Here is a 19,942-nt window from a genome sequence, read left to right on the forward strand (position 1 = left end):
ATCTTTTAATCAAAAACACTTAAAAAATAATAATGAAATGCTCGAAATAATAAGCATAAATATGAAAAGAAAAACATCCTTTATCAACTTAAGTGCAAAAAATTATCAAGCCTATTTGAATGGTCTATAATGTTTCGAGTCTCGAAAGGTACACAAGTACACTTAGCAAAATTAAAGTATTTATGAAGTATCTACACATGCATATATATATATATATATATATATATATATATATATATATATATATATATATATATATATATATATATATATATATATATATATATATATATATATAAAGATATATTTATAAATATTGTTTAATATATTTAATTATTTCTAATATATGCTGTGTTTGAACCCAACTACGATTCAAAAGACTTTAGTTACATCATTGTAGTGTGTACTGTGCTCACAGGAAATGGTCGTATTTGTGATAAAACGTGCTTACACATTTCTACCCTACGAAATGCGATGTTTGCAGAGAAATGAAATGGAAGCGTTTTAAAATCGGAGTTTTTTGTTTGTTTGATTGATGATCCATTTTCCTTGATTTGTGTTTTATTTTTGGGAAAAACTGGATTGCATATTTGTATTTTAATTTTATCAAAATGTGCACCATAATATATATAAAAATACATACTAATCAAAGAGTTTCTGCTCAATAAAAACTTGTTTTCATCTCACCAATAGATGTATCTAGTGAAGTTCTAGTGATTCATGAACAATGTCTCAAAATTTGTTCATATATATATAACGTGGTAATATTTTTCTTCTGTAAATTGGGTGTAAATAATATGTTAAGTGGGTGTATAATAATAAAATAAACAATGTGTTGCTTTGTAATTAAAGAAACGACGATAAAAGTTTATTCTCAATTAATCTTTACAATAATTTTTAAATCTATCTGATTCTGACAGTTAATAATATTATATTTTTTCTATCGGATCTCTTTTGTTTAATTCTGTGCGACGCATGCAACATCTGGTGGTAGAACTGTTTTATGTAGGTACTATTTGTAAGTACTTAATAAAATGTATAGGTAGGTACCTAGTTATTTTATTACATATATATATAGAACTTCCAAGAATTTGAGTAGTGTGGTTGTCAATAATGGGTAGAATTGGTGAATGTTACACGTGTGTAAAGTGATCACTTAAACCAGATGACTGTCGTCAGTCCCCGTAAATACCCATACTCCATATTCTTCTTCATATTTGATGAGATGTCAAAAAATATTACACATAGTAAAACTACATTTTTCAACATCATATTCAAGCTCAATTTATTATATAATTATCCAAACACATAAATTTTAAATGTCATGAAAACTTGTTTTTGAAGTCAGATATTTCAGGTGTGATCCAATTTATGAAATTAATTACGTTAAAGCTATATTTTAGGCACAGCTATCCCCAAAAGCTGTGTCTTAAATATAACTTAACGTAATTGAAAAAACTGTCTGTACACAACGAAGTCTTGGTTCCAACTCTAACATGCAGATGGTTTGAGAAGTATGTTTCACATGGATGGAAAGGTTAAAAAATAATGTTGGGAAGACAGTGAATCGTACACTGAAATAGCAAATAATATATTAGCGAAAGCTAAGCTGATAGTACACAAAGGAGACCTGGTTCCAACCCTAATATACGAAAGTGAATCACGGAGTATAAGAAGGATGAAAGTAGAATAAATGCAATTGAAATGCGATCTCTCAGACGAATGTGCGACTAAACTATGTATGATAGATGTTCGAATGGTGAAGTCAGGAAGAAATGCAAAGCTAAGATAAGCATTATCGATAAATTAAGAAAGGTGTGCTGAGATGGTTTGGAAATGTGGAATAAATGAGTGAGAAAAGAAGGGTATCAGAATAAATGAGGCGAATGCAGTTGAAAAAAGGAGCAGAGGAAGACTGAGAAAAACGTTGCACGATCAGGTATGTCAAATACTTGAAAACGGTTAGGTTAGCAGTCGAAATAATCGACGGGTATATATGAGGAGATGCTTGAACGTGGAAAAAGATAAGAATGTTTGCAAATGCAGAGTGATGTGGCGTTATATCCTCTCTGCCTACCCCTAGGGGGAAGCGGCGTTGTGGTTAGTTAGTAATTAAGCTTATTTTAAAGATATATTGATACATAAACAATTTTAAATAAAACACAGATATCTGAGTCTACTAAGTTGTATTTTATTAACAAAAACACATAAAAAAATAATATTGTTTCTCCTTGTTAGGGCATTGTCAAACGAATGATGACATTCGTTTTATAATGCCCTAACAAGGCGAAACAATTGTCCCAATATTAATTTTTTTAATGTGTTTTTGTCTATAAAATACAACTTAGTAGACTAAAAAATCTGTGTTTTGATTTAAAATTAACATATAAATTAAAATTAAGTTCTACAAATTAAACGCCAAATCAATAAATAAAAATTATGTATATTTCAGACATGAATTATGACTTGTATTTTGACTGATTATGATTCTGAAGGACATTGATATGTCGTAATAATATTGTTATGATATTATATGAAGGGATTAGGCATCAACGGTATTGTTAGATGACATTGCCTTGAAAATATCGATTCCGTGGCATGTGTTTTTGTTTTCCTACCCTTCATTCATACTTTCGTAAAAACTGCTGTGAGGTATGAAGTAGTAACATGTTTGTGTTATTTTATTCATATCAAGCCACCTTTTCGAAATGGTGTGGCAAAACTCCCAAAATAATTTTGTTTTATAATTTTTTGTCAATAGTTTTTTTGTCATTTTCTTTTAGTCGAAGCTGCCATTGTAGACTCTCAAAGTTCATCATCCCAAGATTATTTAAATTTGCCCAAGACAAGAACAATTACTTTCAAGTGATAGTCGACGTCTGAGGGACCTGACATGATACGTACAGAAGAAAAAGAGAAATTTACCTACCATCTTAAGGCCTCGTTACGTGGGTGTTTAAGATAACACCACTCTTAGTTAAAACCTACCCGATTGGATATACCTTTTAAAATAATGGATAATACAAAAACTAAAAACGAATATTTTTGTTGATAAAATGGACTAAATTTTACTTATAAATTTTATTCAGTTGACATTTTATCAACTTACTTGCCTGTTTTATAAAAGGTTACTTTTCAAAACCACAAGTCTTCATTGTCTAACCCAGAGGTTCCCAAACTCTTTTATCTCGTAAACCCCTTGCCTTACCTGATATTGATTTTTATCAAATTCATTAACTTCAAATGTATTTTGACAGCCGATATATGTAGTGTTACTCACTTTAAACCACACATGTTAGGTTTTATACATTTATATATTAAATTCAAATTAAAACATAGACCCCTTGCAAGTTGTCATAGACCCCTGGGGGTCGATATAGACCACTTTGGGAATCACTGGTCTAACCCCTTAAAAAAACTATATCGTGTAGAAAAGAAGTATTAGAGTACTAAGTAAAGAAAAAATAGTATAAAAAAGTCTTTAACGTTGGCCGAAATTTTATAAATATGTGTTTTATGAAATTGACAGAGAATTTCGATAAAGCTGAAAACTAATTCATACTAATCTGAAATAAGTTAATAGCTTTTTAATTTTTAGGGTATCCCACAAAAAATTATAAAATTTTATACGTCTTAGTTGAATCTTAAAACAACAAATGTGTATTTTGTTACAATTTAAATCTTCCGATTTAAATTGTAACAAAATACATATTTGATTGAAAACTTCAAGTTTGTATCTCTTCTTACAGGAAAATTTAATAAAGTACGAAAGGCAGTAAATGAATATTCTTCCCCAATATTTGAGCTTAACGCAATAACTCAAATAAGTGAATTACTTATTTTCTTATTAATCCCGTTATTTCAACTTCATTATATATTCATATGAAATCCTCAAGTTTGTATTTCGTCTTTAAGCTTTTCAAAAAATTAAACACCGCAATAAATGAAAAAGCTTCCTCAATAATAAAATGTGAGCTTAATAACTTAGTTGACCTATTTAGATTTTCTTTATCGTGTTTTTGAACAGTGTAGAAATAAAATGGAAATCTTAATTAACCCTTTCCGCACCCAATACCCAAATGAGAGTAATGCATCACACCCACGCGGTGTTATCTTCATTCTTAAATTAAACCAACGTGATCAATCTCACCTCACAGCAAAACGGACAAAAAATCAATATTCTTCATATTTTTCTAAATATAATTTTCACCCAACGGTGTATTTTTAAGAGCATTTTTACGTTAATCTAATTAAGGTAAGCTGATATATAAATTTAAAAAAATAAATAAAAAACTAACCATCACGCCGCTTCCCCACAGGGGTAGGCAAAGAGAATAGAGCGCCACACTACTCTATCCTTGCAAACATTCTTCGCCTCTTCCACGTTCATGCATCTCCTCATACATACCCGCCGATTGTTGCGACTCCTAACCTGACCACTTTCAAGTATTTGGCATACCTGATCGTGCCATGTTTTTCTCGGTCTTCCTCTGCTTCTTTTCCCGCTAACGTTCGCCTCATAAATTTGTTTAACCGTTCTTTCCTCGCTCATTCATTTAAAAAAAAAATTGTGCAGTTTATTGCGAAAATATCTATTTTTTATCTTCTAACTACAAATGAAACCTAATGGTACATAGGGCGTTTGATTGTTGATTTAATAAAGATCAGTTATATTTATTAGATTAATAGTTTAATGCTTCGGAAAAATAACTCTTATAAATATTACGTACCGGCTCGTAACAGGATAATAAAATGGGCTCATTTATAAGAAACCCTATTTTTACATTGATATCTTACCCCAATATTCACGGAACGGGAAAACGTCGCGTATTATAAGAACTTAACAACAATATTGACTAAAAACTGGTTTTTGCATGTTTAAAATGTGGCACGCAACATGCTATGAAATCAATAATATCTTAAAAGAGCTTCACCAAGAGTTTTACAAATTGAATATGGAAGTTCATAACATTTTTTAATGTTTGAGCAGTTTTTATTATTTTTTTTATTAAAATAAATTGTATACATTTATTTAAATAACAATTTTAAACATATTAAAAAAATTGCAGAGACCCACCAACCCACTTTATGTGTCTTGTCAGTGGAGTTCTTTTTGAATACGTTTTTCATTGGTTTTAACCATTTTACCCTAACGTACACAAAAAAAAGAGAGAAAAATCAAGAATCTAAATATCTAAATATTTTACAATTTCATTAAATTAACTCTTGATCATTTACCCATTCCTTTATATTGCCTTTGTTTCATATTTTATTTTGACCTCTAACATCCCTCGAAAAAAATAAGAATGAAAAATGAAAAATGTTCGGAACGATATATTGCAGTGTTCGACTGCCATATTTACTGTTAATTCTTGGGGCTATCAAACCTTCGTTGTGTGTAAATTGTGTATCATAGTTGTATACTAGAAGATTTCGATTCATTGGTTGATTTATCGTTATGTGAATCAAGATTATTGACACAAATATTTAAATTTCATGGTATTTTTGTGACCCTAAGCGGCTCATTATCAGAAGTATGCTAATTGTGCTAGAGTGGATTCGAATCGAAAAACTCAGACTCAAGAGTCCGCGACTCTAACCACGGGACCACAAACCGACATTTTTTTGTTGTAAATTTTAAAATAAAAGAAAATATACATAATTATATTATTTTTGACATCTTATCAAAGATGAAGAAGAATATGGAAGTCTGGGTTTTGGGCTTGGGAAGTTTAAGTGATCACTTTACACACGTGTAACATTCACCAATTCTACCCATTATTGACAACCACACTACTCAAATTCTTGGAAGTTCTATATATATATATTTATATATATGAACCAATTTAGAAACCTTGTTCTTGAATCACTAGAACTTCACTAGAGACATCTATTGGTGAGATGAAAGAAGCTCTTTTATTAAGCAATAAAATAAAAATAAAAATATTCTTTTAAAATAACTCCTGTAATTGGAGATAATTCCAGATTTTGTGAACAAGTATTTAGACACACGCAAAATGTTGTACATACTTATAAATAATTCAATGCTGTAATACAATTTTTTTCTTGAAAAAAAATATTTACACCAGTAAACATGATTTATATTAAAATTATACATTATTTTTTATGAATTTTCAACTGTCAGCATCTTTACGATGACGTCACAAAAACATTGTTAAATAAAATGTCGTTTTATCAGAAAAAAAATTATCGAAATATTTATTATATGAATAACAGCATTAATTTAAACGCCAGCTTTGTGTTTCAATATAAATTGAGTAAGGTACTTGATAAGTTTGAAAGCCTTTGAGCTTTGTTTTACATGCCAAATGGATAAATGAGTTATTAATTAATTAATTAATATTGTAAAAATGTTTTCATTGTATTAGTATCGAAATATGCACTATAATTACGTTATTCTTTTAGCGAGTTATTATCAAGCTTTTCAAGTAAATAATACAAGTACGTAATGAATAGCAATAAGTTTGTATATATATATATATTGTATATATATATATATATATATATACATATATATATATATATATATATATATATATATATATATATATATATATATATATATATATATATATATATATATATATATATATATATATATATATATATATATATATATATATATATATATTTATAACAACTACAATGAATGTATTAGCAAAGCCGTAACACATATAACTGAATAGATGCAAATTTTGCCTGCTACATTTTAAGTCAATTGGTATCACTTAAATGGTAATATTCTTCAATATGTAATACTTGTATAAAACCTGTGCTTATTTTCTGTGGTATTCAGTGGTCCGAGTTCTAAATCGACTTGTAACCAATAATGCAGTTGATATATGGTCCCGTTGAAAGCTTTTCAGCCCTGCTCGATTTTGAAGTCCAGTAAAGATACCTAAATTTTTTTATGAAGCAATATACTTAAAAAAAGGGTAGAAATACCATTTACATCATTTTGAGTATGTCCAAATACTTTTTCACAAAATCTGGATTTTCTCCAATTACAGGAGTTATTTTAATATTATTTTTTGACATTTATTAGTAAATTACATGTGAGTAGTATGGTTGACAATAATGGGTAGAATTTGTGAATGTTACACGTGTGTAAATTGATCACTTAAACCAGCTTATGAACCCCGTAAATGCCCAGACTTACATATTCTTCTTCATTTTTGATGAGATGTCAAAAAATAATAGAAATACCATATTTATTTTCTGTTAATTTTGCACAAAATGTTTCGTGGAAGCATCATCTGTATAGTCAAATGGATCTACCTTGTAAAGTGATGGGGTAAGTTAAGAAGATTGTAGTCATCTCAGCATGCCAGAAAAACTCTGTATGGAAAGACCCTGACAAAAATATCGGCAGAAAAAGTTTAAAAAAAAAAATAAAACCTGTGTGCTACCCAATGTGAAGTTTTTAATGAAATATTCTTTCTCCACTCATGTGATATATGTTTCGATAAATATAAACATAGGTTTCTATAAAACATTCCTTTTACTCACCAGGTTTTTATAAAAGTACGGATTTGCAACCCTCAGGATATTACTAATTAATTTTTCTCATTTTCTTACGGTACGTTTTTTTATCTTACTTCATCTGTACCTTATGAAATTAGATTTATTTAAAGATCAGAAAATCAGTGCAGGATAACATTACAGCTCTGATAAAATACCTTTGGCTTGTATAATAAAAACTACTTAGTGAGTTTTATTTCATTACACATGACTAGTGAAATAAAACTTACAAAGTGGTATTATTCAAGTTTTTTTTATTTTTAATAATCACCACAAAGTAAATACCTTATCAATAAATAAGATGCGTTACGCACCGTTGAATACAGACGAGGGTCGGAAAATAGTGCGTTGGTCGAGGTTACAGAATTCTCGTTCGTACCGATTCTCTCTGAGGAATCAAAATAAATATTTCAGCAGCGTGGAGCCAAGAATTTCGGCAAACGAATCGGTCATTGTCTCAAATGTGTTTAGAATAAAAATATTCAAATGTAAAGTGTGTTCAGTAATGCGTTAATCTTCCAAAGCGTTGATTTAGTCTAGGTTTTCTAGCTAACTTGTATGCCAAATTCGAATTTCTTTGCGTACCGTTTCCATCACGCCTATTCGGAGTATCTGGCCTGAGCCCAATGTCGTCTTGTCAGGGTCGGCTGGTGAATTTGTAAAATATTAATTATTTTTGTACATCTAAACATAAATGAAGAAGAATATGGGCGTTTACAGTGCTTACATACCCATGATTGACCACCACACTACTCAAATTTGTGGAACTCCTATATTTATCATTAATCTCACAACGCTGTACATATGAGTTCTCAAGAGCCATCTATGTTGAATTGAGAAAGTTTTAATCTAATAGAGACCCTTTTTGGATGTTATGCATGATCCGAATCCCGGGTTATCTTTACAAACTGAGAAACGCCTGAAAACATGATTTTCAGTTTTGTGCAGCTTATAGTTGGACCAGTTATTTTAACAACACTTGGGTGTGTCGAAACACATTTTTAACTAGATATATATATTGATCAAAATCGTATGCTCGAGTTTACAAAAGTCAACTATGGTGGGATGATTAAAGTTTTTTTTAAGCAGAGACTCTTTCTATTTGTATGCGAGTACCGAATCCTGAATTATGTACATATATTTGAGTAACCCTTGAAAACATGATACTCGTTTTTCACATTTCGTTATTTTATCGATAATGTTTAAATCAGCATCGCATTTATCATTGTTTTAATATAATATTATAGTAAATGCATTTCCACAAAGAAACGTCTGCACAAAACTAAACGTATTTGTAATATTTCATGGAAATGATCAATGCGGAAATTAACCAACTGATTGTGGAGTAAAACGATTATTTAATTTCAATTGAACATAGAACTATACGATGACAAGGAAATAAAGGAAAGTAAAATCACTCATATTTTACTTAAGGAAAGAAATTTCATGAAATAGGCATATATTATGCGTATTTCATGAAAATCAATTCAATGGCTCAAGAGACAAGGTTAAAATATGTACAGTCTTACTGTTTTGACAAAATTATTGAATTTAATATCCATACGTATTTTAAAAATGTATAACATAATAATAAAAATCAAATTCTGAAGAAGAAAAAAAATGGTTACAATTTGTGCAAACAAAAATCGTTCAAGGCATGACTTCAAAGAAAATTCAATGATTCTAAGTTAGCAATGAAGTCTTGATGATAACCTTTGACCAAATAATTGGTTTACTGATTCACAGATTCATCTGTAAACTGATAAATTGTGGACCGAGAAGAAAACAAAATATGGTCAACATAAACTCATAATATAAAAATACGAGCTTTTTTGGTCGTTGGAAGTTACGATGTCCATATGATTTACAACAAAAATTCTTCAGACTAAAGTCAAAATTCTCAGGTGAAAGATTAAAAAAAAGGTCAATAGAGAAACATATAAAAAAGGTTTCTTTTATTACACTTTTAAATTTAATTATCGAGAGAAATATTCCAGACAAAAACACTCGCAATAAAGACATGCTAATTTCTTAAATGTTTTTTGCAGATACTTTGTGACACATTTTATAAAATAAAAAAAACTTTGCAACTAACTTTAACCCAACTATGAGTATTTCAATGTTTGAGAAATAGTACATAAACCCTGATGATGACAAGGTTCTTGTCGAAACCGCTTGGAAAAAGTGTAACAATAAAAGTAGTTATAAACAAAGTACGGCTGTGAAACATGGCACCTTACAAGGGCCCAGAGCAGCCGTGTACTAAGCTTTGAGAATAGGTGTTTGCGGAGAATCTTAGGCGTGCGGTGGTTTGACTTTGTGAGCAACGGCGTCCGCTCTACTTTCAATCCCATACGTCATGATGGGTCGAACACAAGTTTTGTAAATTTTGTTTTTGCTGCCGATCTTCATCTCAGGATTTTTTCAGGCATCCTGAGATGGCTGCAACCTTGTTTACTTGCCCCGTGACTTCGCATCGCAGATCCGTTTGACCACACAGGTCCACACCCAGGTATTTGAACTTTTCCACCTGTTCTGCTAAAACGCCATCCACAGTCACGCTACATCCCACTGAGATGCGAGAGAACACAATGTTCATTGATTTACACAAAAAAAAACAATATTTTTATCAGCAGTAAAAATACTAAATTATGGACGTATATCTCAATTTTAAGTGATCACCGTATATTACGAACCAACGGTATCAATATAACCAGTTGAAGCAAAAATCAATGACATTGTATAAATTGAATATTGAATAAATTTGTGTTTTTTTTACAAATTTCATATTTTTGTATTTCTTTTGACATGTTCTCTCTCTCCCCTCATCTCTCTCTCTCACTAAATTTCTCTTATTCTTTTAAGATGTTTTGTTTTTTAATGTGGCATTAAAAAATGTTTTATATTTAAATGAGTACACCTATAATGATGTCTAAATATGTGTGTTAGTGATTTCTCACTCTAATATTTATTCAATATTACCCCCAACTGGTATCTGAGGCGCAAGGCTGAACACCTTTCCTTCATGTGCTTACGATCAAGATAACACTGCTTTTATATGGATACGGGATATGGGTTTGAAGAAGATTTCCGTATTTACTGACCCTTCTCTTATTTTTTAACATCTCATCAAAGATGAAGAAGAATATGGAAGTCCGGGCATTTACGGGGCTGACGACCGTCATAGGCTGGTTTAAGTGATCACTTTACACACGTGTAACATTCACCAATTCTACCCATTATTGACAACCACACTACTCAAATTCCTTCTCTTGAAAAAATGGTTGTTAAAGTATGCAATCGAACCATCTGAGCCGTATGCATGAATGAGTGAACCATATGTATGCTATGTGTGATTTAGCACTGTTTCAATATCGTCAAAATGAAGGCTAACTATCAGGATCGAGAGCTGAATGGGTGTGCGTTTAGCGATCTCACGGCAGCGTCCGGCTGCAGACATTGTGACGCCTATGGCCAGCAGAAAAGTTCCACAAAGACCGAAAAAAGTATTGGCACCCGGCCGGGAATATTGTATCCGGGAAAGTAGATTGTCGACGTGGCCTTGGAACTCAAAGGTTGGAAAAGAATGTTGATTCACCGGGTAAAAATAGACATATCACATGTTTGGTGAACTAGCTTTAAGTACGTAGGAAAATTTAAAAATAGATAAAATCTATAGCATTTTCCCTCTAATTTCTTTAGCGCTTCAATATCGAGAGTTGATTCCGTCTAAAAATAATTTTATGAATTATTTTAGAAGTATGGTAACACAAACAATAGATTGTATACAGCCAAGGTATATGTAACTATAAAAAGCGCTTAAATTCATGGGTTGAATTAGGTAACAAATCGTTATTCTCTAATCACGCTATTCATCGCATAAATTTGATTGTGTATAGGGTTTTTATAGCTCCAGGGCTACGATTCCGTACGGAAATAAACATTTTAACTGCGAAATGCACACAAATTGGAATTATCTTACTTTTGGATAAAATGAAATATCATTCATGATTTTTTTCGATAATTTCTTCTTTTTGACAAAACGGATCGAAATCCGGTTTAAAAATGTCAAAATCATTAGAATGAAAATCCGAAATTATAATAAATTTAAAGATGTCTACACCACGACGTTAAATCGGTAACTTCCGTTAGGAATTCCAGCCCTTATATATTTAACGATTTGAAAATATGATATTAATCGGGAATGAAATTAAAAACAGAAAAAAGTGCGGAGGAGCACCGCACACGTGATAGGAGTTAAACTGAAAGTAAAAATATAACAAAAAACACTGAGATTTAATGTAAAAGACAGAAAGCGTCTCAAGAAATACAACAGTATGAAATTTGCACAAAAATATTATGTTCACTCAACATTTAAACCCTCATTGTCTGGTCTTTTAATTAGTTATACGGATATTATTGTTTATAATACCTTAAATGTGAGATACGAGTATATGACCGTGATTCGATATTTTCATGATTATTTTAGAAAGAGAAATTAATTCCATTTATTTTAGTTCCCGATTTTGTTGTTGATTCGTTGGATTTTTTATTTGAAAACAGACAAAATTATTCAATTTTAGCAAAATCTTGACCTAGTTTAAATAATTTTCAGGGATTTGCTGACATTACACTATGTGAAACAAATTACATAAGATGCACTAATTATATTATTAATATTTTAATATAAAACTGACCTAAATAATGCTTTTAATTCAATTTATCAAATAATTTCAAGATAAATGACAAATGCATTACTGTTTATTGAGGATATTAATAAAAGATTCTTATCCTTTTCCTCATCCAATGGTGCTAAGGTCACGGCACAATATTGAGCAGCGTTATCTTGATCGTAAAATGTATGAGAGAAACAGCGATCAGCCATGTGCTTAAGGTATTATTTTATTATTATTATTTCAAAATAATTAATATTATTTTGAGCCACTTGAGAATCGAACTCGCGACCTACAGCGCGGTAGGCAAACATGACTTCTACTCCACGGAAACGGACAGCGAAATATTTTAATTACATTAAATATGTATATATATATATTTATATATATATATATATATATATATATATATATATATATATATATATATATATATATATATATAAAGTTTTTCCAAAGAGCTTTAATATTTTTTCAACTAAACCGGGAATTTAAGGTTGTTTCTTTTTTTCTGGCACAAACTGTGTCCATCAAATTTTTACCTGGTTTTTTCGCAATAATTTTTCGTTTGTTTTAAGTTATTCAAAATGTTTTAACAACATTTCTCACCAATAGATGTCTCTAGTGAAGTTCTAGTGATTTAAGAACAAGGTTTCTAAATTAGTTCATATATACAGAACTTTAAAGAATTTGACTAGTGTGGTTGTCAATAATGGGTAGAATTGGTGAATTTTACACGTGTGTAAAGTGATTAAAGTGATCAAAGTGAGTCACTTAAACCAGCCTATGATGGTCGTCAGCCCCGTAAATGCCCAGACTTCCATATTCTTCTTCATCTTTGATGAGATGTCAAAAAATAATATCAAAATGTTTTTATTCATATCATTGTATATTGACGATGAATCATTAAAATAAACCCTTAACGAATTTAATTTACAATAGAACTAGTATCATCGTTCTTTTTAATACCTCGCATATCATGAAGGTTGATAATATCTAAAGTATATTGTACATTGGTATATAAAGTGCCTGATTGATATTCATGACGCAATTCCTAGATATTACTAAGAACACGCAAAATTTTAGTCAAATTGGTTTTAAAATGATACACAAACTGTAATGAAATGGAGAGTATAATTTTTAAAATTTAAATCAAGGTGGGTTGAGAAAAAAAAATAATTAATACATTTTATGTACTGTACGAGTTTATTTCCTTTTAACACGGTTATAACTTTTAATTTAGCCATTTAATAGGGGTGACAAAATTTAAAAGGATATATAATATCCAAAATGCCTGTGTGCAGTGGAATTACGAACAATAAGGAAGAAAAAAGGCACATGATAGATTTATTGGTGAAATAGAGCAGAAGACGGTTGATACTTATTACTTGGTTTACAAAACACACAAATATAAATATTTTTTACGATGTTTTCAAGCAGAAAATACTTGGTACCTCAAAAAAATATATTTTCCATCATGAATGTCATATCTGTTTAACTTATTTTAATCTAAGCAAAATAAAGTCTATCTTTACTGTTTCCTGAAAATCTCCTCATGCCTGAAGATTTATTCTTGAATGGCACAAGCTTTCAGCCTCTTGGGCATATTGGTCACATTTGATTCCGTCACTAAAGCGAAATTTTCTTTTCAAAATCTTAAAAATAATGAGCCAAGGGATAAATTTAACTTTACCGTATCTGCTTTAGAGCTTTACTCGTTTATTCAGATTTTACAAAATTTATTGCATTCTGCAAGCAATATGGCCTACCTTGATCCTTTTCTTCGAAGTAACTATTATTTTTGGTCACCATTTTAATATTCCATAAAGATTACCTTAGAATTATAAAAAAAATGGTATTGATGATAAAAAAAATAACTGTCGTCAGCCCCGTAAATGCCTAGACTTCCATATTCTTCTTCATCTTTGATGAGATGTCAAAAAAATATGAAAGTAACTCCTGTAATTGGAGAAAATCCAGATTTTGTGAAAAAGTATTTTGACACACTCAAATTGTTGTAAAAAAATGATTACAAAATTATTTATTGTATTTACCAAGTTAAAGTAAAAATGTTCCAACATTACCTCACAGTGACTGCCACGAAGCAATGAATGAAATTATACAAAAAAATGTCTGGAGCTAAAGTGTTTAGTTAAAAAATTATAAATCTTTTTTTTTATTTCTGTTTTAATATAGTTTTTTTAGGCTAATAGATAATACAATAACGTACAAATATTGTTAGCATTATCATAAGCTTAATGTCTGATATGAAATGGTATAAAAAGGATAATATATCAATTAATTCACCTTGGGGAAAAAATCTTTAAAAAAATAATTAATCACAGGACATAATTTTTTTTTAAATCAGCACATACCTTATTGATGAATTTGGAAAATTCTCGAACGTATGAATAATGACACTAATCCTAATGAATAGGCACAATAGGGTCGCGATGGTCACTTAATTGCTGACGTGGGTGAAACGTCAGGCCTCTGCGTTTTGCAAGTTTACTGTTCTGATGAGCTGCAAGCGAAGAACTGACACCATGACAATTGCACTATGATGTGCATGCACTTCTCCCCCTCCACTGCTGACCTCGCTATAAGGGTGGTGGGGGAAAAGGAAATAGAGCGTCGGTCCAGGGTGATTAAGTCATTCGATTTACATTACATTAACAAAAAAAGTTCTAAACGTCGCATTTTATTATTTCCCCCCCGTAAAGAAAACTCAGCGACCTGTTATGATTTCATTAATATGTTAATCGCAAATTAATGACGTGACTAGATTTCAAAGGGGCGTTAAAACGGAATAAGGGATGAATCATTTTATTTTAATTTACAGAGAGACAAATAATCAACAAAAAATAGCCAAGACACTCAAACTTTAAATATTTAAAAACTACAGTAAAAGTAAATAAAATGAGAATAAAACCTTAAAATTAAATTTTGTACTCTCTAAACGTATAAGCTTAAAATTAGTTTTTTTTTTCATTTTTAAAACTACCTTTGAAATAGATTTGAATTCATTTTTTAAAAACCATTTGACGTTTTTTCGAAAGTTTCGTAAAAAGTGCTAAATCTGTATGTATTTGTATGTATATATTAAAATATATTCACCTTCGCAGTGTTCTGGTAATCGCTTCAGGCTATCATACAAAAGTTCCTGGGTTGATTCTTGGGGATGTTATAATTAAGATAAGTGATTTTTACTCTCATACTCATTCGTTATCACTCAAGAATGGTACTAGGAGCGTAGGAGTGATTATCTTGCTTTCATGAAATAAACAATCAAATTAACACTGCGATTTGATGCACTGCCTTATGCACCATTGTGTTGGGATAAGGGTAAAAGGAAAATATGTTTGTAAATATATCTTTTAATATCTGGAAACTACCACACACTAACACCAGGGGCGTGTCATCCATATGGGCAGAAAAGCATTGCGTATCCTAACAAACCATATAAAACATAAAAAAATGCAACCAGCACCTACCTTACCTAACTAAGTAGTACTAGCTTACCTTTCTACCTACCTCTACTGCCTATTCGAATTATTTCTCTGTGCACGTCACTAACTTCCATACACTTTGAGAAAGATAATGGGGTACTTTTATTGAAATATTTAATGACTGTGAGACAAAATTATTTCCAAATGATAAATCGTCGTTACGCGTATTGTAATATAAATAAATATTTAAATTCAATAAATTTAAACTTTTATTAAATTGAATTATGTTGTGAATCGAAAAAAAATAAAAAATATTCCAGTTGTTACATTTTACAACATTTTGTGTGTGTCCAAATACTTGTTAACAAATTTGGATTATCTCCAATTAAAGGAGTTATTTTTCACATTATTTGTTGACATCTCATCAAAGATGACTTCCATATTTTTCTTCATCTTTGATGAGATGTCAAAAAATAAAATGAATATAACTTCTATAATTAATTGCAGATAATCCGGATTTGTGAACAAGTATTTGGACACACTAAAATGTTGTAAAAATACTTTGAGATAAAAAAAAATCAAGCAAAGAAAACATTCTCAATACGATGTTCGTAACGTTTCCAAACTGTTTATTTTTTCAAAGGTGTCTCATCTTGATATGAAACATGTGTCGTTCATCCCTTTTTTTAGTGGTGGTTATTTAGTTAGTCAGTTGATGCATTATTGCAACTACTGTGAATTATTAAAAAAAAAATTAAAAAATCAATTTTGAAACTTATTTGCTCCACCTGTTTTAAATTATTGAAAAATTTGTTAAATTTTAATTCTTGGATTATTATATGTTTAAAAATTGCAAACATTTTGAGAAACTTTGATTTGTCACAAAATCATCCGATCTCATGTTGACGACTTGTTTACGATTTTTCTACTCACTATCCAGGGATCTTAAATGTTGAGACATCTGGGTTGGTACGTGTGTCAAGAGAAATAAATTTGACAACATTTGTCCTTCCATGTGGAAAACCTTTTAACCGCCTTATGAATAATTCATCGAATTAACGAAGCTTCCAAAGAATGTTATTATTTTAGGCACAACTTTAGAATAAATATTCAGATTCCATTTCGAAACTTTGAAAATTAAGAGATATTTAATGAAAAAGCTTAACTTCATAAAACGTTTTCCATTTTCTTCTTGGTGCGTATCAGGGAACTGAAAAAATCTGAAAGTATTTTTTCAGGGAAAGCTTTAAAGATTATAGACATCTAATTCTTTTTAAATTTTGAAAGCATTTTTTTTTAATCTTAAAATGTTTTCTAAAGAAACGTCAAAGATTTAATTCATTTTATAATTTAAAAATAGATTTAGCTGAATTATTTTATTAGAATAATATGTATGTAAGTATAATATTATCTACGTTAGTTAAAAGCATTATCATGTTTAATTATTTTTTGACATCTCAACAAAGGCGAAAATTTTTTGGAAGTTTGGCCATTTACAGGGCTTACGACCGTCATAGGCTTGTTACACGTGTGTAAAGTGATCACTTCACACACGTGTGATCATTTTACACATTGGCGAATGTTACACGTGTGTAAAGTGATCACTTAACAGTGTTCACTTTATACACGTGTAACATTCACCAATTCTACCTATGATTGACAAACACTATATTCAAATTCTTAAAACTTCATATTTATATGAGATGAATTTGAATAAAAAAAAATTACAGTTCAAAATATTCGAAATTATTGTGTTAATTTTATCTGCTTCTATAGTTTAATTTGCTAGAGGTCCTGGGTTCGGTTTCCAGGAGGGTTAAAATTAATTAGGTATTTTTCGCTCTTATGCTTATTCAAGACTACACTAGACTGGTATCTGAAGCATAAGATTGGTCACCTTGTCTTCATATAATTAACACGATGAAGTACCCTATGCACCATTAAGTGTGGAAACTCTTAGAGTTTCTGCTTAGTAAAAAGTTTCTTTACATCTCACCAATAGGTGTATCTAGTGAAGTTCTAGTTATTCAAGATCAAGGTTTCTAAATTGGTTCATGTATATAGAACTTCCAAGAATTTGAGTAGTGTGGTTGTTAATAATGGGTAGAGTTGGTGAATAAAGTGATCACTGGTGTGTAAAGTGATCACTTAAACCAGCCTATGACGGTCGTCAGCCCCGTAAATGCCCAGACTTCCATATTTTTCTTCATATTTGATAAGATGTTAAAAAATAAATGATAAGTTAATGTCAACATCATATACAAGCTCAATGTAATTGAGCAATCAAAAATTTGAAATGTCACGAAAACTTGTTGTTGAAGTCAGATATTTCAGGTGTGATCCAATATTTGAAATAAATTATGTAAAAGCTTTATTTAAGGCATAGCTATTTCCAAAAGCTGTGTCTGAAATATAGCTTTAACGTAATTGAAAAAACTGGCTGTACACAACAAAGTCTTGGTTGTTGAAATGTCATACAAATGCTGAGATGTCAAAAAAAATTATATAGTTTTATGCTATTCTGAAAAACAAGGTTTCGTTTTATTTTTATGCATATTGCCAGTAACAGAAACGTGTCAATGTCTGCTTATCACTATGCAATGACCCAAAATCCAATTTGAATGCACAAGGACTCGTAGACAATTTTGTAATGTAATAACTGCATGCACTGCAATTGGTTAGTTCCAGGTGTGTTTGTAATCATAATCGACAAATTTTCTTCAAAATGTGGTAAACATCATCTGTTTTATTAAATATTTCTTTAATAAATAAATGCATGATCTAGATAACAAAAAATGCTACCCTTTGCTTATATGTAAATCAATCATATGTATAGAGAAATTTATGAATACTTTCCAGAAATTTAAAATTTCCTGTAAATTTTCAATATTACATTTTATGTTTATGTTTGTGTGTATATATTTTTCATTCAATCCTTATTCACGCACAATGGTGCATAAGGCACTGCATCGTATTCACGCATTTACATAATCGTTACTTACATGAAGGCAAGGTCATATTCAAACTCCAGCGCTTCAGGGACTTTATTAATAATAAATAAATATTAGAAAGTGAAATCACTAGGATTTCTTTTCACCCTCCCTGGGAATTGAACCTAAGACCTCCAGCATAATAACATACTCAATGGAGGCATAGTAAATACAATTACTTTTTTCTGTTGTCATTTTATTGTATTCTTATTGACTGAAATTGAATCAATCAGATAATCATTAAGTAATGATTAAAGAAAGCACTTGTTTTTTACCACTTGAGTTTTATTATAAACTACATGTTTCAGAAGTTAAACTTTCTTCATTCAGGTCTGTATAATAACATTTATTATACAGACCTGAATGATGGAAGTTTAACTTCTGAAACATGTAGTCTTTAATAAAACTCAATTGGTAAAAAACAAGTGTTTTCTTTAATCATTGTAACATGTCTTACCACAAAGTTAATGCCGAAACAATAAATAAAATATCAATTTGTAAATTATTAATTAGAAACTTTATAAAATAAAATAACTTTTTTTGATATTTCTCCGTAATTTTTGTTATTTTCATATGTATGTGTGATTGTTATCTATTAAATGATTAGTGAACGCTGGACAAAAAAAATTATCTGCGATAAACATTCCAGAAATATTAATTTTAAATTTTTGGACCTTTTGTCTGACGCGCTCTTTATATTTTGATGCATAACTATGGTTAATTTACATGTTTATTGTACATTATTGATGGAGAAAGGCAATAAAATTGCATCTACGCAAATTTACATAATAATGGAATAGGTAATTACTAATTTTACCCTTTTCCCTCAAGTAATAGCGATATAGTGTCTGCAAACTGTCTCCTACTTATTGAAAGGATATTTTAAAACTAACTAACTAACTAACCACTCTGTCCTGCAAACATTCTTCGCCTCTTCCACGTTCATGCATCTCCTCATACATACTCGCCGATTGTTACGACTCCTAACCTGACCACTTTCAAGTATTTTTCATACCTGATCGTGCCATGTTTTTCTCGGTCCTCCTCTGCTTGTTTTCCCACTAACATTCGCCTCATAAATTTGTTTTACCGTTCTTTCCTCACTCATTCGATACATTTACACCTGATATTTTATATTTAATTATATTATACACCTGTTTTTCTATTTTAATTTATATTTCTCATTTTTAAATAGATAATTTTTCACACTTTTTCATGAATTTCTATTGTGTTTGAAGTTAGTTACATATTTTAATTTTTGTGATTGTTATATGTATGTGTAGTTGTT

General features: G+C 30.1%; 1 protein-coding gene across 4 annotated transcripts in view; it reads right to left on the reverse strand.

The window, feature by feature from the left end:
- Window positions 1–19,942, reverse strand: part of Ae2 (anion exchange protein Ae2) — a 204,196-nt gene that overhangs the window by 80,364 nt on the left and 103,890 nt on the right. The window lies entirely within an intron of this gene.

Source organism: Brachycentrus maculatus, unplaced genomic scaffold (genome assembly GCF_059751285.1).
Source record: "Brachycentrus maculatus isolate JH-2025_06_01 unplaced genomic scaffold, ASM5975128v1 h1tg000126l, whole genome shotgun sequence".
In the NCBI taxonomy this organism is placed as follows: domain Eukaryota; kingdom Metazoa; phylum Arthropoda; class Insecta; order Trichoptera; family Brachycentridae; genus Brachycentrus; species Brachycentrus maculatus.